At 47.1% G+C, this 18,329-nt stretch overlaps 1 protein-coding gene across 1 annotated transcript in view; it reads left to right on the top strand.

Annotated features, from left to right (window-relative positions):
- The window catches only part of LOC142765245 (uncharacterized), a 347,073-nt gene that overhangs the window by 131,960 nt on the left and 196,784 nt on the right, over nucleotides 1–18,329 (top strand). The window lies entirely within an intron of this gene.

Below are 18,329 nucleotides of genomic sequence, written 5' to 3' on the forward strand. Positions count from 1 at the left end.
ATCAATCAATCAATCAATCAAAAATTTCTGTCTTTACTACCTGTATTGCGCGATTCTACAATATTGTCACGGTTGCAGAAGGGTACCTCTGGCACGGGTGCTGAAATGATACCGAAGGGATGAAGACGTTAACTTAATGAATACCTCGTGTAACAATATTTACATGACATGTAAGGGCGGGGGCTCCCGTTATTAGCACACTGTCTAGACGTATCATGAAATAGATGCAGACACGTGCAAAATTTCAGCAGCAAGCTACTAGAATGAATACGCTTCACAGAATTCAATAAACCAAAAATAGAAATAAATGTGGCGAACAAAATTGTTGTAGCAGCAACCATAGAAGTGAAGGCAGAAACGAGAAAATTATGTAATCATATTTGAACAAAAGTGTAACAGTAGTTGGTATCACTAATTTTTCATGTAAGGCATGTACATATGACCTGTTCACAAAGCGTTGAGAGCATATAACACTAGAGGTATGATTCCAAAAAAAGGAGGGGGGGAGAATTTGCACAATAGCAAAACTGGATTTTCTATTAGACTGCGAAAATTCCAATCAACACAAATTTTAATTCATGGTAGAAGTTACGATAAGTGATTTCTGAACAAGAAAAAAGTCGGGAACCTTCCGTTCATGGTGCGATAATAAATTAGATTCATGCCACGTGGTGGTTAGCTTGTCAAAATGGCGGCATGGGATGGCGTAGTGTATGGACAGGTGGACGTTAGGCAAGCTCTGAAGACTTTCCACCTACCACTGTTTAAATTCATAAAGCTACCATAATTCAGTGAATATGTGCTTTCTCCAATAAGGATAGTACATGCTGCTATTCCCTACTCCATAATGTCTCCTCTAAGCACTCGGTCGTGGTTACAATGCACTCTAAGACCTTTTATATGATAAGGCAGGTAATTGTTTCACGACTCTCATTGAAAAAGCAGTAGAAAAGTTAATACCTGCACAAATTGCTACCCCCTTGACGCGGTCAGTACTGTGCACTGGCATTGCCTGCTTCAGAAGTATGACAGGTAGCCAATATATGTGGTTACTACTGTTATGCCTGCGAGTCCACAGCGAAAGTCCATGCCTCTGAAAAAGGCAATCTGTGTCAAGGCCAGCCCGCGAGCCCGCCTGACGCGAACAACTCAACGGCGTCAACACGCGGCGGTGCCTCTCTGCCACGCTCACACAGTGAGTCACCTCAGCCAGCGACCCGTCGAGCAAGCAACCGGCGCCTTCCTATCTGGCGGGTCTGACGCAATGCCTGGCGACGTCACTCGTCCTTAGGTGCAGCCACCTGCAGCGCAGCCTCTCCAGATTCGATGAGAAAGAATGACGCGGCCCAGCGGCGACCTTATTGGAGGATTCTGACCTCACGACCAGCGGCGCTTCTGGTTGGACATTTGGTTATTCAAAGAATCCACCCGGTGCATATAAAAGAAGCCCAGCGGTGCGTCGCGAGAGCAGACCTATTTGAGAGCAGACCTATGTGCTATGTGTTAGAGAGGAGAGCTCGGCTCTTCGGGTCTCTGAGCTGTCGGCCCCAGTGCCGAATTTGTAACGCCTCTGTATATATGCTGTACATAAACCTTGTTTAACTCACTGTCGTTTCGTACGCTCGTCTATCAGCTCTGCGCAGAAGCAGTCACGAGCTGAGAAACCTACGCTACCAAACGGCTGGTGACTTTCCCGGCGGAGTTCGAAGCAGTGGCGCCTTCGGGACCGTGTTGGCGTCGCCGTCTTTCGAAACAGTGGTTGCAGCGGTGAGATTCGTGGCGCCTTTCGTGACGTCGTCAGAGGCGCGCTTCGCTACAGTGGTTGGCAGCTGAGGGATCGGCCGGCGTCAGCGACATCGATGCGGTGAGTGCCTGATGTTTTCGCCTCAGTTCACCAGACTACTCTAGCACAGGTTGCAGTAGTTTAGAGAAGGGCTGTGTGAAGCATTAGAGTGAGCTTTGATCGTTTCAAGCCAAGTCGAAGCGCTTTGAAACCAAAGTTACTGCACAGGGTGTAAACACGGGAGTGTTAAAAATTGCTTGCGCGTCTTGCTAGTAGGCTTATAGTGGGTACGGCAAGTAGATTCTTAACAGGGGCAAACAGCAAGAGGCTAGTGTGAACGATGGAGAACCTTAAGCTGAAGGAACTCGTCGAAATTTGTGAAGAACTCGGCATTACTTTGGGCCGTGCGAAACGAAAGCAAGCGATCTTTGAGATCATGAAGAATGAAGGAGTGTCGGCTGAGGAAGTCGATGAGGCCTGGGTGGATATCAAAGCACGCCACGAGGAGGCTGAAAGGCGAGAAGTAGAAGCTCGCGAACGTGAAGAAGCTGAAAGGCGAGACGTTTGTGAAGAAGCTGAAAGGCGCGAACGTCGCGAGCGCGAGGAGGCAGAGAGACAGGAGCGCCTCGAGTTGAAAAGAATAGAATTGGCAATCATAACGTGTTCGCAGGCGCCTAGCGTAGTTTCTCCGACGATTCAGGTCAGCGGTTATAGAATTAGGGACCAACTGCCACCGTTCGTAGTAGGCGAGGACATTGCGAAGTATCTCGTCAAGTTTGAACACATCTGTGAGCGAAATGCTTTGGAGCGGTCTCTTTGGGCGCAGAACCTGTTAGCTCTTCTTCCCGGCGAAGTGTCCGACGCGATAACTTGATTGTCGAGGGAAGCGTTTGAGAGCTACGACGAGGTTAAGGAAGTGCTCTTGAAACGTTATAAGTTGTCACCCGAGGCTTTCAGGCAAAGGTTCCGGTATGCTAAAAAGGGGAATAAGTCACACGCTGACTTCGGGTTTCGTCTTAAAGCCGATTTAATTGAATGGCTCAATGGCGAAGGTGCTTATGACGACCGCGATAAAGTGGTAGAATGCATTGCATTGGAGCATATACCGCTGCATCGAGGAGGATGTCAAAATTTGACTACAGGACAAACTTGGTGAAGTACAGCTAAACAAGGCAGCAGAGTTAGCTGAGGAGTATTTTACTCGCCGAAAGTTGCATAGCAGGGCAGTGCACGTTGAAAAAGATGAAAGGAAAGAGGGCTTTTCAAAGAAACCTGATCAAAGCAAAACCGCTCCGCACCGTAATTTCAAGAAGGACCCGTCTCTTACGAAGGACACTGTAGGGGAAGGGCAAACAGAAGCGGAGAAATCGAGTGAGGTTCCTAAACAACGCACTGATACCACACGGGCGTTTGAATCACGGAAGCCACTAATCTGCTACAACTGCAAAAAGGAAGGGCACATCGCGATAAATGATTGATTTGTGGGGTTTAACGTCCCAAAACCACCATTTGATTATGAGAGACGCCGTAGTGGAGGGCTCCGGAAGTTTTGACCACCTGGGGTTCTTTAACGTGCACCCAAATCTGAGTACACGGGCCTACAACATTTCCGCCTCCATCGGAAATGCAGCCGCCGCAGCCGGGAATCGAACCCGCGACCTGCGGGTCAGCAGCCGAGTGCCTTAGCCACTAGACCACTGCGGCGGGGCCACATCGCGATAAACTGTAAGCAAAAGTTTGCTTTTGCAACAATCCGAGAATCGGAAAAGAACACGCGGTTGTTAGAGCCGTATCTCCAAGAAACTAAGGTGAATGGGAAAACGTGTCAAGCACTTAGAGACTCAGCGGCAACCATGAACGTTGTCCATCTTTCATTGGTGTCTCCGGATGACTTTACAGGAGAATGCGCGTGGATTAGGCAAGTCGCCGAGGAGCAGAGTGCTTGCTTACCAATCACTACGATTGTCATTGAAGGCCCGTTCGGTAAGCTTCGCACCGAAGCGGCTGTGTCTGCCGCGCTTCCCGATAGTTTTCCTTATCTTTTCTCAAACAACTCAGAGAAGCTTCTCAAAGAGCAGGGTAAATCGTTCTTCCCCAACTTAGCATACATGGCCCTCACGCGATCGCAAGCGCGGAACCTTTCCCAGGAGCTTGATCTTGTACAATGCTGTGAACCTTCAAGTGACCTTGGCGGCGAGTCGACAGAACCTCAGAGAGGAAATTTTCCGTGTGAGTCATGTGAGCAGTCACTCGAGCGGCCCGTCGCCGAAGCGACCGGCGTGGTTTCCGTAGCAGGGGGAGACGACATGGCGCCATTGAGTCAGAGCGAGAGGGATGCAACGCTCTCGCCTGTAGCGGAAAGTTGGAGTGAGCTGTCGAGGGTTGATCGAGAAACGCTCATTCGAGAGCAGCGTGATGACTTCTCGATTAAAGCGCTAATGGAAAGCGTAAACTTGGGAAAAAAGAAAAAGAATGTTTCTTTATTTGAGAAAGCAGGGCTTTTGTATCGGAGCTACACAAATGCGCAAGATCACAAGTATGAGCAGCTCTTGGTGCCACAAAAGTATCGTCGCCAACTATTGAAACTGGCACATGAAAACGCATGGGCAGGGCATCTCGGCATAAAAAAGACCAAGGCTAGAGTTTCCCTTGAGTTTTATTGGCCGAAATGCTGGAAGGATATCGAAGACTTTGTACGCTCATGCGACACTTGTCAGAGAGCGGGAAAATCCACGGACACGTGGAAGGCACCCATGAAGCTTGTGCCAATTATCACAGAACCTTTTCGGCGCCTAGTAATTGATATAGTTGGGCCCTTGCCAGAGTCAAGGCAAGGTTGTCGGTGCATCCTGACGGCTCTCTGTGTAGCCACAAAATTTCCGGAAGCGATACCACTTAAGGAGCTCAATTCTCCTCATGTCGGGGATGCACTGCTATCTATATTTGCACGAGTCGGATTTCCTTCTGAAATTCAATGTGGCAATGGTAGTGTCTTCACCAGCTGCCTTACCTCTACCTTTATAAATAAATGCGGAATAAAAGTAGTGCACGGCTCGATCCATCACCTGCAATCTAATCCGGTAGAGCGTATGCATTCCGTTCTGAAACGAATACTGAGAGCTCTCTGCTACGAGCACAAATGCGACTGGGAAGCGTGTATTTCTCCCGCTATGTTCACTTTGAGATCAGCTCCTCATGAGAGCACTGGTTTTAGCCCTGCAGAGCTTGTCTATGGCAGGAGTTTTAGAACACCATTGCGGATGCTGCGCGAGTCCTGGGAGGGTTTCGATGAGGACCCTAATGTAGTTGCGTATGTTCTAGACCTCCTTCAGAGGCTTGGAAAAACGAAAAATCTAGTGGAAAGCCGCATGAAGGCGGCACAAGTGTTGTCGAAGGAGTACTACGACAAATCGGCGAAGAAGCGCACATTTGAAGTTGGTAGTCAAGTAATGCTGCTGCGGCCGTCCAAAAAGAACAAGCTTGAGGTTCATTGGGAAGGGCCCGCCAAAGTAATATCTAAGCCTTCTGATACCAATTATGAAGTGAAATTAGGAAGGCGGCCAAACAAAATTTACCACAGTAACTTGATAAAACCATACGTTCAACGTCAAGCGGTCGTAAATCTGCTGTTGAATGCTTCAGAGGAAGAGGGAGAAGAAATTTTGAGTTCCAGTGATATAATCGAAAGGGGATCGGAGGTAATCTTGGAGCAGTTGAACCTAGAGCCTAGGTTAAGTGAAGTCCCGAAGGAGGACTTAGAAGGATTGTTTCCGAGTTTGAAGACGTGTTTTCAGACCGTCCCGGAAACACGATGGTGATCGAACACGATATCGAGCTAACTTGTGAAGAGTCGTATCGAGCTAACTCGTAGCAAGCCGTATCGCTGTTCTCCTGTGCAAAAGCAGATCATGAAAGTGGAGATCGATAAAATGCTGGAGTTGGGAGTCATAATACCGGGCGAGAGTGACTATACATCCCCTCTAATATTGGTTTAGGTGCCAGGAAAAGATCCGAGGCCATACATTGATTATCGGCGTCTTAACGCCATAACTCGAGACCAAACTTACCTGATACCAAACCTAGAGGAGATGTTGGAAACTGTGTCACAGTCCAGCTATATTTCCACGTTAGACCTCGTGCGAGGGTATTGGCAAGTCCCCCTTACAGAGCGTGCTAGCCGCTATGCCGCATTTGTTTCTCCATTTGGAACGTATCGTCCATTTAAGCTGAGCTTTGGATTGAAAAATGCACCCTTTTGTGTTTCAGGCTTAATGGACCGCGTTCCTAAAGGCCTCTCTGATTTCGCTCTGCCGTATCTTGACGATGTCGCCATCTTTTCCAACAACTGGGAAGAACATGTCGAGCATTTAGGCGTCGTGCTGAACAGGTTGAAAGAGGCTGGCCTTACCGTGAAACCTACTAAATGTCACCTAGGCTGTGGCGAGGTGTCTTACCTGGGGCACGTTGTGGGGCGTGGCCGGCGTAGACCTTCAGAAATTAAGGTAGCCGCCGTCTTGAACTATCCACGACCAACCACAAAATCTGAGATAAGGGCATTCTTGGGCCTGGCTGGATACTATCAGCATTACGTGCAAAACTACTCCAGCATTGCCAGCCCTCTAACTGACGCACTTCGAAAATCCGAGCCGGTTAAAGTAGTATGGGACTCAGAAAAGGAGAAGGCGTTTTGCCAGCTAAAACAGGCCTTAAGCGAAAAGCCCGCTCTCATGGCACCCAATTTCTCTAAGAGATTTGTGATTCAATGCGACGCGAGTGATCGCGGCATGGGAGCTGTATTGTGCCAGGAAGACAGTGCTGGTAACGAAAGGCCAGTTTTGTATTTAGGTCGAAAACTCAGCGGCAGGGAAGAGGCATACAGTACCTCTGAAGAGGAATGCGCTTGCCTCGTGTGGGCCGTTCAAAAGCTAGCTTGTTATGTCTCCGGTTCGAGGTTTGTGGTTGAAATGAACCACTGTCCTCTAACCTGGTTAAATAATACCCGTGCCACACGCGGCATAGAAAATGACATTTGGTGGCGAAGGCCTTCAGTTCCCGAATGACATTCGTTTCGCCGGCGCTGCTACACGTCCAAAGCGAATGACATTTGACTTGATGATGTCGATCGCAGCACCTTCCAAGTGAGCATTGGGGGAATAGCAATAAAAAAATAAACAAGCGTTTACAAGCTTCATACACATCAAATAATCATTAAAAAATAGATATAAGCATATTACGCTGCCCTAAGTAGTAGTTTCTTGCTTTGTTTTACAACGTTGCAGCCGACCGTAGCAACCTAAGCCAACACTAGACAGATCCACAGCGTAATTAGAAAATGGCGCCTGTCGCATCACACCTGTCGCATCTCTCAGAAGATGTTCGCAGAGTTCATTTTTTCACGGCAGCACTTGTGTGTTTCCGTGCAAAGCATAGCGCTCAAGAGCGAATGATTCTGGAGCAAAGACGAGTTAGTATGCGTCAGCTTCAGTACATTGAACTTGAATTATTTTAAACCATTTAAACCTGATCTTCGTATAACGGTCAAAGCACTTTTTTAAAAGTTTAGTGCAAATAAAAGACGGGAAGTTTTATTTGTAGCTGAGTATGATTTGTTTTATTTACTTTAAGGTAAATCTCACTTCGCGACCTGTGTCATCGAGAGTAGGCATTTCTCAGTCAACTGAGTTCTCGCGAAGGGATTTGGTGGCGAATGGCATTCGGACGAATGCCATTTCGTTCGCCCGTGTGGCACCGCGTGAATGACAATAAATCTGAAGACATGCGGGGGTAAATGCCATTTTCTCTGCCCGTGTGGCACGGGTATAACATGTCGACTAAAAGTGGCCGGATACTGAGGTGGAGCATGATACTCCAACAGCACAACTTTGACGTTCACCACAAAAAAGGAAAGCTAAACGCTAGTGCAGACGCATTGAGCCGTGCGTTTAGTTCATACCTTCTCCACCTTAGGTTTCTCGCTGGCGATTCGGGGCAAAATTTCGTCCTCATCACTTCCTTAGCTGAGCGCTCTCGTCCAGAATGAGCTCAAGGAGCCAACTTTATGTTCTATTCTATTTCGTTACGTTGTTTTACGTGTAAAAAAATTGAGTTCTCATTTTAAGAGTCTTGTGTCTCACATGTGCCTCTTGATGTAGAGGGAACGAAATTCCGATAGACACGTAGCTAGGTATATGTTGTACTATACTTTGTCTGGTGTTCTGTCGGGTGACCGAGGGCACTTGCTTGTGTCGTGTGTTGTCTGTTGTCGAACCGTTCTTGACAAGTTGCAGAACCATTGACAAGTGCTGAAACCAAGGATCGTCAGAAGAGACGAGCGAAGCTGGTCGACAAGTTGTGGCGACAAGCCAGTGGAGCTGGGATCCGTCCTCAAGAATGGGATGTGTTCCCGGAACAGAGTCTGGAGCTGCATTTTCCCCATGGCCCTGGAGGCGAACCTGGAGGGACCTGGCGAACGAGCGCACCTGACATCCGAGCCACGTGGAAGCAGCTCGTCTTTCCGGCGCATTGTCTGGCGGCGGGGGTGCTGTTATGCCTGCGAGTCCACAGCGAACGTCCATGCCTCTGAAAAAGGCAATCTGTGTCAAGGCCAGCCCGCGAGCCCGCCTGACGCAAACAACTCAACGGCGTCAACACGCGGCGGTGCCTCTCTGCCGCGCACGCACAGTGAGTCACCTCAGCCAGCGAGCCCGTCGAGCAAGCAACCAGCGCCTTCCTGTCTGGCGGGTCTGACGCAATGCCTGGCGACGTCACTCGTCCTTGGGTGCTGCCACCTGCAGCGCAGCCTCTCCAGATTCGATGAAAAAGAATGACGCAGCCCAGCGGCGACCCCATTAGAGGATTCTGACCTCACGACCAGCGGCGCTTCTGGTTGGACATTTGGTTATTCAAAGAATCCACCCGGTGCATAGAAAAGAAGCCCAGCGGCGCGTCGCGAGAGCAGACCTAGTTGAGAGCAGACCTATGTGTTAGAAAGGAGAGCTCGGCTCTTCGGGTCTCTAAGCTGTCGGCCTCAGTGCCGAATGCATAACGCCTCTGTATATAAGCTGTACATAAACCTTGTTTAACTCACCTTCGTCTCGTCTACTCGTCTATCAGCTCTGCGCAGAAGCAGTCGCGAGCTGAGAAACCTACGCTACTAAACGGCTGGTGACCTTCCCGGCGGAGTTCGAAGCAGTGGTGCCTTCGGGACCGTGTTGGCGTCGCCGTCTTTCGAAACAGTGGTTGCAGCGGTGAGATTCGTGGTGCCCTTCGTAACGTCGTCGGAGGCGCCCTTCGAAACACTACCTAACATACCTGCTGCTAAATATGGGTTACTACTTGCGCATGCGGCTAGTAAGCAGACGTTACTATCTGCGTTGTACATGATATAAGCAGTGTAATTGCGTGTCTTATGAAAATTTTTGGCGACACTATTATTTTTTCTATTTTAAAAGGAGAGTCCAGCACCAGAATAATGCCAGGAAAGGCACTGTAAACCTGAAAACAACGACGGATCATTACTTCAACGCTAACCACATCATTGACTTGGACTGTGCGAGCATAATCACGACAGACAAGCGTCTATCGACGCAGCTACTTTGAGAATCTCTTCACATTCAAACTGAAAACGCCCTTAATTGGATGCAGATTTATCTCTGCGTCACTCAACACACAATTAGGGAGGGCAGGCTCAAGTTTGCGAAGTGCCGTTCACCACCCTAGCGAAAACAGGGCAAATCTCCAGTCGCTCGGACGAGCCATGCTCGCTGGGTTTTCCCATAGCGCACACGAAAAGGTGTTCCTTGGAGCGCTTATCTCCCAATTTGCACGCTATCGGCAGTGCTACTTCGTCATTATGGAAAGCAGGCACGCACTACTGCTGCATTGTGAGCTGCTACAAAAGTTTAAACATGACGAAGACCTGAAAACTGCCCGTCAAGTTTTACCGTTTTCAATATGAGCAGTGCGAGAAGCAAAGGCGCCAGGACTGGATTATGGCAGTTCACCGATACTCCGTGGTCTCGTTATTCTGAAATTTTTTGTCGTGCGCAGTACTACAAGCTATTAATTAACTGAAAGAAACGCGATGGCTGGACTCATATTAAAAGAAAGCGTGTTTGTAAACTCAAACTTCAGCAAGTAGACAACCGCTGTACATTTCGTGATTGGGCTCTGGCTCTTCGAGACAACTATTCGTAGTACGAAAGTGGTGGAGCTTGCTAGCCTAATACACTTCAAATATCATGCTGTGAGCCCTTCAAGCAGTTTATTCAGCTCATATAGACTTCTCGTCGCCACTCAGGGTAAACTTATTTGTGCTGCACGTTCGCACTAAGCGTTTATACGTACAGGTCTCGCAAGCAACACCCACCGATAAGTTAGCGCGATGAGGTGTTGTGATGGTAGGATCGAAGTCATGAGTTAGATTCCCGCATAAATCAGCTGCATTTCTACGGGAGCGAGAGACAGTAACAGTGCGATCAGATTTCGGTGCAAGAATGATGGACAGGGTGTGTTGGTGCTGCATATTTGAAGCGTACGGTGGTATGACGCCTAGTGTAAACAGAAGTGACGCTTGGTGTGTGCACACCCTCTGTCAGTTGTCCAGCCGTATGCACATCAAATATATTTAGGTGCACGTAAAAAAAATCCAGGTGGCCGGAATCAATCTAGAGTCTCAATTCACGGCGTGCCTCCTAATGATATGATGGTTTCGCCAGGTAAAACATTATGCCCTTGCATGCACCCGAGCCGCGGGTGGTGAACAGCTGCCGTTATCAAAACGAGTTGAAAAAGAACCAAGTCAGATGCAAAATTTTCGATAGTCTCGCAAAACTTCACGTAGTTCAGGGGCAAATTTCATTTCATTTAATTTATTTACTCTCAAGGCACTGGGCATTAAAGAGAGGAGTGGGACAGAAATATCAAAAGGAAGTAAAACAAAACAAATCTCGGCTTAACTAAAAACATGCTCGATCATAGTGGGTATTGTGTGATATGACGATGACCAAGCGAGCGGTCAAAACCACCTAATCAACATTCGGTTCAGTGAACACGCTGCGTGATCAGGCGTGGATATTATCCGAAATGAAATATGCGCTGCAAGAAACATTCATGGTCGAAGTGGACATGAAATAATTTTTTGCCCATCATTATTTTTTCAAAAGAGCTGCAAAAACTTCAAGGTGTCATTGAACTTGCGATACGACCTTGTTAACATCCGATGAAAACTTCGTTAAAGGGGAAACTCCTGTGAAGCTGAACAATCCGCATTTAAATGGTGCCAGGGACTCAACAGGGCAGGTGTAAGGTAAGTCTCTTCACGCTGACCTCCTGATAAATTTAAAGCCACGTGACAAACTTGGCATTCAAGCAATAAAAGTCCGAACACTGTATACAAATGCACACGAAAGCGTGGTGGTAATTTGCCGACAGATCTGAGAAGACACGAATGCCGCAGCAAATGAGCGTTTTACCAGTAACATACGTAGAGAATTCTCGCCGTCACCTCACTTTTAAGCACATGAAAATGCAGCTTCTCACTGTCGACATTCACATAGCACTCGCTCAAAGACATCGTGTCTGACTTGCTTGGGTCCCGCAATGGTAGTCAATTAATCGCTCTTGGTTCTGATAAGACTCACACCGTGAAAACATTTTATAATCTTTTTAAACCTTCGCAGAAAGTCACAAGTGACGCTGCACGTAGAGGGCGCGACCAGATAACAGCGCGCGCCGAGCGCGTGAACCTGCTGAGATTGCACAGGCAGAAGGTGGAAGCGGGGTACCGAGTGACCAGCTTTTACTAGAAAGGCGGCGAAGGATGGATGGATGGATGGATTGATATGGCTGTACCCTTTAGATCGGGCGGTGGCTAGCGCCACCAAGCCGTAATCCTTAATGAACTCAAAACTATATTTCTTTATTTATTTTTTAAAAAGTGAGTTTGAAGATTCGTACTTTGCAGTGAAGAGTTTAATTTTCACTCGTGCCTTCACTTTAGCCACCAATCAGATAACCTCCTTCTAGTTAAGTCTACTTGCTTAAAGTCTATTTTGCCCTCCCGGTCCCTAAACCCCAGTGCTTTGAAAAACTCTGCGCCATCATCCTGAACTATAGGGTGAAGCCCTTTACAGAACATTATCAAGTGTTCGGCAGTTTCTTCTTCCTCTCCACACGCACTGCATACTGTGTCTACCCCTTCGTATTTGGCCCGATATGTCTTGGTTCGCAGTACTCCCGTCCTTGCCTCAAACAGTAGAGAACTACCCCGAGTATTATCATAGATCCTTTCCTTGGCAATTTCCTGCTTAAAAGTTCGATAGATCTCTAGTGCGGACTTCTTAATCATGCCCATTTTCCACATGCCAGTCTCCGTTTCATTCACTTTCTTCTTAACCGATAGTTCTTTTTGGTTTGGCCACCTGCTGTTTTCTAAGTATTTACCAGTCAACTTCCTGGTTTGCTTCCTCCATTTTGTGTCGACATTCTTCATGTACAAGTAGCTGAAAACCTTCCTAGCCCAACGCTCCTCCTTCATTTCTCTCAATCGCTTCTCAAATTTTATCTAGCTGCTAGCTTCCCTGCCCTCAAATGATGTCCATCCCATATCACCTTGTACTCCCTGATTTGGTGTATTCCCGTGAGCTCCTAAAGCAAGCCTACCTATTCCACGTTGCTTAATTTCTAATCTTGCTTGAACTTCTGATCTCATGCACAAGACCGCATTGCCGAACGTCAGCCCAGGAACCATGACCCCATTCGATATTCCTCTCACAACATCATACCTATTGTAATTCCACAGTGCCCTGTTTTTCATCACTGCTGCATTCCTGTTACCTTTAGTCGTCACGTATATTTCGTGTTCACTCAGGTACTCGGTCCCATTGCTTATTTATACGCCCAGATATTTGTATTTATCTGTTATCTCTAGCGTACGTCCTGTATCCTAAGCTCACTACCTTCGTTGTCATTGAAAATCATGACTGCTGATTTTTCCTTACTGAATCTAAAATCAAACCTATCTCCCTCATTACCGCAGATGTCCATCAATCTCTGCAAATCTTCCTTGTTGTTGGCCATTAGCACTATATCATCTGCGTACATTAATGCTGGTAGTGCCTGATCAATAAGTTTTCCTTGTTTGACTGAAGAGAGGTTGAAGCCCAGCCCACTTCCCTCTAATTTTGCTTCTAATCCATGTAGGTACATCATGAATAATAAGGGTGACAGGGGGCACCCCTGCCTAAGCCCCCATTTTACCTCTGCAGGCTTGGATACCTGTTTTTCCCACTTTATAACTACCTTGTTACCTTTATAGATACCCTTTAAAAGATTAGTGACTACATGTTCCACGCCTAGTGTGTCCAGTATTCCCCACAATTCCTCTTGAACCACGCTATCGTACGCTCCCTTGATATCCAAGAATGCTAGCCACAGGGGCCTGTGTTCCTTTTCTGCTATTTCGATGCACTGCGTCAGTGAGAACAGATTGTCTTCCAACCTCCTGTGTTTCCGAAACCCATTCTGCAGTTCCCCCAGCACCCTCTCATCTTCTATCAATGCCTGCAGTCTTTCCTTTATAATCTGCATCGCCAGTCTGTAGACCACTGATGTCACTGTTATAGGACTGTAGTTGTTTATGTCAGCTTTGTCCCCCTTTCCTTTATAGATCATGCTCATCCTGCTAAGTTTCCATCCATCGGGAACTTCACCATCGATTATTATTTTGCTCACTGCCTCTCTCAAAGCCTGCTTAGACTTCGGACCTAATGTATTTATCAGCCTAATTTGAAAGTCATCTGGGCCTGTTGATGTACTACTAGGAACCCTTTTTTCAGCCCTTTCCCACTTTCGTTGTGAAAATGGAGCCATTGCACCACTTGATTCGTCCTTGTCTATTGTGGTGCATAAAGTACTTCTTTGTTGAAATTTTTCTGTCACCCTTGCTCTTATATATTCAATAGCTTCGTCCCCTTCTAGCCTGGCACCTTGGGCTGTAAATATAAAACTCTGCTCTAGGCTCGTCTCATTTCTTAGGGAGTTTAGATGGTTTCAAAATTTCGCAGCTGCCTTTCTATCTTATTTATGTACTTCTGCCAGCCACTGAGCTCCCTTTCTTCTAATCTTTTCATTGATCAGAAGGGATGCAGCCCTTCTACAGCTTAGAAAGGTTTCCCATTTTCTTTCAACATCATCTGTCGGTTCACCCCGCTGCTTGGCATGTCTGTGTTCCCTAGAGGCTTCCTGACGTTTTGCTATGGCTCTCTTAACTTCCTCATCCCACCGACTTTTGGGTTTGTGTCTTCTTTTCCGGGGTGACTTGTTGCGCGTCTTAGCAAGCTCTAGCTCAAAGAGTCTAATTAGATTCATGTCTGTCCAAACTGTCTTATTATCCTCCGTGATTACTTTCTCAATTTGTTTAGTGGCTATTTCAATTTGCCTTTCTGAATAAAAATTTTCCTGTAGTTGCTCATCTTGTCTCCTTCCCACTTTCACTGCTATTCCAAAATTTAGCTTCATACGTTTGTGATCTTTACCCAGTCGTCTGGAGCCACCTTCATCTATGTGCATTCCCCTGAGCTTATCATACATCCTATGTGACATCAGTGCATAATCTATCGTCGACTGCAGCCTTCCTACCTCCCATGTTATTTGCCCTTCACACTTCTCGGTACTGTTGCAAATGATGAAATCAAGCTTTTCACACATATCCATGATCATTTTGCTGTCGGGTCGGTATACCCATCTATATCTTCTATGTGCGCATTCATGTCTCCTAGTATAATTATCTCGCACTCACTTCCTAACTCCTGAATGTCCTTTGATATACACTCTACCATTGCCTGGTTTTCCTCTCTGGCCTTTGCTCCCGTCCACAAGTACACGAAACCAAGAAGTGTCATTTGACCTGCCACTTTCCCTTTTAGCCATAAATGTTCCTTGCACTCCTGCTTGACCCTTTGCCAGTCTGTACTTTTATGAATGAATGCCCCAATACCACCCCCTTTCTGCTGCCTTATTTCTGTTACAATATTCCCACGCGTAGTCCGGATTGTTCGGAGGTTGTTCCATGTCCCTGAAATGTGTTTCTACAAAACCGTATACCATCGGCCTCTCTTCCCTTAGCTGTTCTTCTATCTCTTCCCACTTCAGCCTGTTGCTACCACCCTGCATGTTAATATACCCTATGTCTGAATGGACTCGGCGCTCGTGGCTACGTCTATTTAAGGCCCGGACTCTACCTATCTTAGACATTGGTGCCACTTTGGAATCGTATCTGTCGATAACGCCTGTCGAAGAGTCTCCCTGGTTGTTTTCCTCGTTACTAGCTATTCTGCACCCCGAAGGGCTCGCTTGCCCCCCAAAAAAGCTACTGCGCGTCCTGCAAGTCGCCAACCCACCTCTTGACCTAGTCACCCATCGAAGGGAATTCCGTCTCGTTGAAAACCACCCCACCTATGCACCTCTCTGTTTATTTCCACCACCTCAAAGCCTTTCTCTCGACTCATCCGCCATATCTCTTGGTTTGCGTTGACAACCGCTCTTTGCAGGTTGCTATCACGCACTGGTACCTCCGGTATCGTGCATGTCACTACCTGTACCTTAGGAGTAGTGGCGCGCATGTCATCGACGCCTTTCGCCAGTGTGGCTGCTAGTCCTGCTGTATCTTCATTTAAGACATCGTTTAAACCACCTGAAATTATCACGAGGTTTCGTCTATCAGCTGTAGTTTTGAGATTTGCGCTCGCTTGCCTCATGACTGCTTCAAGCTTGCGTCCTGGGAACGCCCCTACTGCAACACTCTTGTCACCTCTTACCCTCTCTTTGATGGCTTCTGTGCATCGATTTAAATTCGAGTCCCCGGCGATTATCACAAGCTGTGACTTTTCAGCTGGAGCGTCCTGCACCTGGGGGCTACTTGCACCTGTGATGCCGGCTGCTTTGTCCCCTCCCAGCCCCACTACTACCTCGCTGAAGCTGGGCCTTGCGACAGTTGAACCGGCTAAACCTTTTTTTTCTAAACTTGCTTGTTCTTCCTTCTCCACCGTTCTGGTTGCCGGTTCTCTACTGTTCTCTCCGTAGGCCGCTTCTTTGTTCAGCTTCGCTAATGCTTCCTCCGTGGACTTCAGTCTTTCTCCCATTGCCCTCGTTTTCTCTTGCTCTGTCGCCAACGCAGTCTCGAGCTCATCGATTCTCACCAGCAGTTCACTTTGGGCAACCATCATTTTCTCCATTTTTTCCTCGACCTCACATTGCCTACACTTCGCGTCAGCCTCTTCTCCATCCGCTTCTACGCTTGAGTCCGCTTTCAAACCTACTTCACATCCTGAACGCTTTACAGTCTTTTTAACCATGTCTTTCTGACACCAATTGTCCCTATACTCGATAATTACTAAACTCGAGCCCTGCACTACGAAAAAAAAAAGAAAGTCTAAGGTCTACTACAAAAATTTGCGTGTTCAATGTACGCGCACCTCCCCCACGGGGTGGCAAAAGAAAAAAAAAGAACAAAAATTTCAAACACACACACCCGCACTAACTAATAAATACCTGGTGACTGGCCCCCGAAAAAGCCGTACCATAAAATGAGTGCTACGAAGATTTCAACCGCTGCCTTATAATTATAAAGACAAGCTCAAAACATGCAAAAACACATATCTGCGCAGTCGATCCGGAGCGCTCGAAAACACGTCCATCCACCGTGACGGCCCGAACAGAACCGCGCGCGAAACGCGCGCGGCACAGCGCCCCCCGGCCGAAGTTGGGAGGCCCATAGTCAAACCCCGTTTGTTGTGAACGAGGGAGTCGTAGCGACGCCGAAAAGTCGCCATATGTTCGTTTTCCTTCACGCGTGGTCGTGCTTGCTTTGTTTGTTCAAATACCCTAATTTTATCGGAATAACAGTTTTCGGCTGCGCCATGGCGCACGTATTCGCAACTCCAGAAAACGCTGTATGTGCTGGGAACACTGACGAAAAAACAAAGATGGCTACGCCTAATAGGGTCAACGTGGCACTTTCGCTTGGCGCTGTGCTGAAGTTTGTCGATTGTGGCGTCGGCTCGCATTGCTTCGCACAAGGCGAAAGAGTACTGGCCACGGACCACCTCATTCTTATCGGCATAAAAAGTTTCACTGGTGAAACAGCGGAAATATTTGCGCTGTGTGCGCAAACGCCAAGCTTCTTTGGCAAACCGCATGACATTTACTTCAAGTTGAAGAACCTGTCTAGCGAGCGCCCGAGGTTGAAGAAGGCAACTGCTCATGTGTAGCGGGCCTCTCCAAAAGGTGCTAGCATTTTTGCGTTGCGTTGCTACACTGCCAAAGGACAGGACTTAACCGGTTTTCGCGATGACCACATTGCGATTCATGCAGCCGGTGGCATGTATCCCATTGAGCTCCGTTGTCCCTTATAAAGCATGCCGTTCACTTGATGTATGCATGCCGTTCACTTGATTACAAAAGGGAGCTATGCCTGGGCCAGGGCATCTTGAGATAAGGCAAATCGTAGCTTTCATTGTAATAGGGGTGCTTCTTTCTTTCAGTTCGACGATCAGTGTTATTAGGTTTCTAATAAATAAGGTCGTGTGCTTCCAAACCCTCTCTTGTTCGTGTTGGCAGTAGTTTGTATTCAAAGCAGATATATGCACGCACACTATGCGCGCTACAAATGCGCGGACATAATATACATGGCATATAGCAGCAGCGGCCACGTCAGCAGCACGGGTAAGTGAGCTCTGCACATATCTACCTATAACTTTAGCAACTTTGGTTCTAGGAGGATCAGAGTGGTGTCTATTTGTTCGTGAAGATGCAGGGAGTTCAACCGCTACAAATACTGCTATTACAAACGAAACTTTGAAATTTTAAGAGCGGAAAACAGTGTGAATCTGTGAAAACCACAACAGTTGGACCACGTGTTTTTTACGATCGCTTGTAGCTTCGGTAATATTCTACCGGGAAACTTCTTAATTATAAAGTTGGAAGTCCTTAGGGTGGACCTGACGCTACTGAGGTTTGATGAGGCTAGGTTTATTAGTTCCAGAGTTATTCCGCAATCAAAATTAAGCCTAATCACTAAAAAGATTAAATTTGTAATATCACCTCGCAAACGCATTTATATTTTGTCCGCTTAATATAATAATAAACCGCACCCCTTAGGCTACTAGGAGGCCCAATTTCGTACACTTTGGGCCCCTAATTGAGGTGGTAATCAGCAAAAAGCTCATTTTATTAAAAGAAATTTTCAAAAGGAGCTACAAACGCCACCGAAAAAAAGCTAATATCTTCTTTTAGAACACAACAGCCCGGTTTTTTCCGTGTAAAAATAATTTTGATAGCTTAAGGTAACCGGAAGATACAGAGTTAGAAAGAATATAACGAGAACCCCTAATAAACGTGTGGCGCCCACGTCTTCCCTCCCTCAGAGGAGGAGGGTGGCTCACTGCTCGGGAGAAAGGTACGCCCGTCAGATCAAAGTCTTGAACCACGTGTTTTTCCCCCTACGATCGCTTTTAACTTTGCTAATAACCTACCGGGAAACTTCTAA

The sequence above is a fragment of the Rhipicephalus microplus genome, chromosome 6 (assembly GCF_043290135.1).
Source record: "Rhipicephalus microplus isolate Deutch F79 chromosome 6, USDA_Rmic, whole genome shotgun sequence".
NCBI lineage: Eukaryota > Metazoa > Arthropoda > Arachnida > Ixodida > Ixodidae > Rhipicephalus > Rhipicephalus microplus.